Raw genomic sequence first — 4,205 nt, forward strand, 5'->3', positions numbered from 1 at the left:
TAATCTGTTACTGACAGTCTGTGTTAATCTGCTACTGACAGTCTGTGTTAATGTTTAATCTGCTACTGACAGTCTGTGTTAATCTGCTACTGACAGTCTGTGTTAATCTGCTACTGACAGTCTGTGTTAATCTACTACTGACAGTCTGTGTTAATCTGTTACTGACAGTCTGTGTTAATCTGTTACTGACAGTCTGTGTTAATCTGCTACTGACAGTCTGTGTTAATCTGCTACTGACAGTCTGTGTTAATCTACTACTGACAGTCTGTGTTAATCTGTTACTGACAGTCTGTGTTAATCTGTTACTGACAGTCTGTGTTAATCTGCTACTGACAGTCTGTGTTAATCTGCTACTGACAGTCTGTGTTAATCTGCTACTGACAGTCTGTGTTAATCTGTTACTGACAGTCTGTGTTAATCTGCTACTGACAGTCTGTGTTAATCTGCTACTGACAGTCTGTGTTAATCTGCTACTGACAGTCTGTGTTAATCTACTACTGACAGTCTGTGTTAATCTGCTACTGACAGTCTGTGTTAATCTGCTACTGACAGTCTGTGTTAATGTTTAATCTGCTACTGACAGTCTGTGTTAATCTGTTACTGACAGTCTGTGTTAATCTGCTACTGACAGTCTGTGTTAATCTGTTACTGACAGTCAGTGTTAATCTGTTACTGACAGTCTGTGTTAATCTGTTACTGACAGTCAGTGTTAATGTTTAATCTGTTACTGACAGTCTGTGTTAATCTGTTACTGACAGTCTGTGTTAATCTGCTACTGACAGTCTGTGTTAATCTGTTACTGACAGTCTGTGTTAATCTGCTACTGACAGTCTGTGTTAATCTGCTACTGACAGTCTGTGTTAATCTGTTACTGACAGTCTGTGTTAATGTTTAATCTGCTACTGACAGTCTGTGTTAATCTACTACTGACAGTCTGTGTTAATCTGCTACTGACAGTCTGTGTTAATCTGCTACTGACAGTCTGTGTTAATCTGCTACTGACAGTCTGTGTTAATCTGCTACTGACAGTCTGTGTTAATCTGCTACTGACAGTCTGTGTTAATCTGCTACTGACAGTCTGTGTTAATCTGCTACTGACAGTCTGTGTTAATATGCTACTGACAGTCTGTGTTAATCTGTTACTGACAGTATGTGTTAATCTGTTACTGACAGTCTGTGTTAATCTGCTACTGACAGTCTGTGTTAATATGCTACTGACAGTCTGTGTTAATCTGCTACTGACAGTCTGTGTTAATATGCTACTGACAGTCTGTGTTAATCTGCTACTGACAGTCTGTGTTAATCTGCTACTGACAGTCTGTGTTAATCTGCTACTGACAGTCTGTGTTAATATGCTACTGACAGTCTGTGTTAATCTGTTACTGACAGTATGTGTTAATCTGTTACTGACAGTCTGTGTTAATCTGCTACTGACAGTCTGTGTTAATCTGCTACTGACAGTCTGTGTTAATCTGCTACTGACAGTCTGTGTTAATATGCTACTGACAGTCTGTGTTAATCTGTTACTGACAGTATGTGTTAATCTGTTACTGACAGTATGTGTTAATCTGTTACTGACAGTCTGTGGTAATCTGCTACTGACAGTCTGTGTTAATCTGTTACTGACAGTCTGTGTTAATCTGTTACTGACAGTCTGTGTTAATCTGCTACTGACAGTCTGTGTTAATCTGCTACTGACAGTCTGTGTTAATCTGTTACTGACAGTCTGTGTTAATGTTTAATCTGTTACTGACAGTCTGTGTTAATCTGTTACTGACAGTCTGTGTTAATCTACTACTGACAGTCTGTGTTAATCTGCTACTGACAGTCTGTGTTAATCTGTTACTGACAGTCTGTGTTAATCTGCTACTGACAGTCTGTGTTAATCTGCTACTGACAGTCTGTGTTAATCTGTTACTGACAGTCTGTGTTAATCTGCTACTGAGAGTCTGTGTTAATCTGTTACTGACAGTCTGTGTTAATGTTAATCTGCTACTGACAGTCTGTGTTAATCTGCTACTGACAGTCTGTGTTAATCTGCTACTGACAGTCTGTGTTAATCTGTTACTGACAGTCTGTGTTAATCTGTTACTGACAGTCTGTGTTAATCTGCTACTGACAGTCTGTGTTAATCTGTTACTGACAGTCTGTGTTAATCTGCTACTGACAGTCTGTGTTAATCTGTTACTGACAGTCTGTGTTAATCTGCTACTGACAGTATGTGTTAATCTGTTACTGACAGTCTGTGTTAATATGCTACTGACAGTCTGTGTTAATCTGCTACTGACAGTCTGTGTTAATCTGCTACTGACAGTCTGTGTTAATCTGCTACTGACAGTCTGTGTTAATCTGCTACTGACAGTCTGTGTTAATCTGTTACTGACAGTCTGTGTTAATCTGCTACTGACAGTCTGTGTTAATCTGTTACTGACAGTCTGTGTTAATGTTAATCTGTTACTGACAGTCTGTGTTAATCTGCTACTGACAGTCTGTGTTAATCTGCTACTGACAGTCTGTGTTAATCTGTTACTGACAGTCTGTGTTAATCTGCTACTGACAGTCTGTGTTAATCTGCTACTGACAGTCTGTGTTAATCTGTTACTGACAGTCTGTGTTAATCTGCTACTGACAGTCTGTGTTAATCTGTTACTGACAGTCTGTGTTAATGTTTAATCTGTTACTGACAGTCTGTGTTAATCTGCTACTGACAGTCTGTGTTAATCTGCTACTGACAGTCTGTGTTAATCTGCTACTGACAGTCTGTGTTAATCTGTTACTGACAGTCTGTGTTAATCTGCTACTGACAGTCTGTGTTAATCTGCTACTGACAGTCTGTGTTAATCTGCTACTGACAGTCTGTGTTAATCTGCTACTGACAGTCTGTGTTAATCTGCTACTGACAGTCTGTGTTAATCTGTTACTGACAGTCTGTGTTAATCTGCTACTGACAGTCTGTGTTAATCTGCTACTGACAGTCTGTGTTAATCTGCTACTGACAGTCTGTGTTAATCTGCTACTGACAGTCTGTGTTAATCTGTTACTGACAGTCTGTGTTAATCTGCTACTGACAGTCTGGTGTTAATCTGCTACTGACAGTCTGTGTTAATCTGCTACTGACAGTCTGTGTTAATCTGTTACTGACAGTCTGTGTTAATCTGCTACTGACAGTCTGTGTTAATCTGCTACTGACAGTCTGTGTTAATCTGCTACTGACAGTCTGTGTTAATCTGCTACTGACAGTCTGTGTTAATCTGCTACTGGTTTACTTTATAATGAGAATATTATGTTTCTGCTGTTTATAAAATAACTTTCCAGTTATAAAGTTGTGTGTGTGTGTGTGTGTGTGTGTGTGTGTGTGTGTGTGTGTCTGTGTGTGTGTGTGTGTGTGTGTGTGTGTGTGTGTGTGTGTGTTCTCAGCTGGTTACACAACGTTCATTACTCACTGAAACATCTTTCCACATTATTCATGGAAACATTACTTAATATAGAAAACACTGAACACTGTCACTTTAAGAGACCAGAACCAGGACACACACACACACACACACACACACACACACACACACACACCTACACACATATACCTACACACACACACACACACACATACACACACACATTTGTGTCATATGGTCTAAAACTTCAAACAGCTTCTTAAGAACAGGATGTCCTCACAAAGATAGAAGGATCACACACACACACCTACACACACCTACACACTCACACACACACACACACACACACACACACACACACACACACACACACACACACACACACAGAGTCTATAATCTGTCTGTTAATTACAGGTCAGTGACGACAGCCAATCGTCATCCAGCTGCTGTTTCAACCACATCTGGACATCTGGCTAACCGCTAACTGCTAACAGCTAACCGCTAACCCTTTAATAAAAAGAAGACTCAGTCTAAAATCCCTCTGTACTTTACACACACACACACACCCACACACACACACATATATGTAACATATACACAATCCCACAATGCAATGCTCCACATCTTAAAGCTGTGAAGTCTGTGGTCATGTGACTCTCCAGCTGATTTAATGTCTCTTCTATAGAAAATAGTGATTGAGTGAATAAAAGAGTGATTTCAGATCCAGCCTGACCTTTGACCCCTGCATCATGACAGAATAAACAGGTTTACATTCATATTATTATTATTATAGTTATTATTAGTATGATG

This window comes from Scomber japonicus, chromosome 3 (assembly GCF_027409825.1).
Source record: "Scomber japonicus isolate fScoJap1 chromosome 3, fScoJap1.pri, whole genome shotgun sequence".
Classification (NCBI taxonomy): domain Eukaryota; kingdom Metazoa; phylum Chordata; class Actinopteri; order Scombriformes; family Scombridae; genus Scomber; species Scomber japonicus.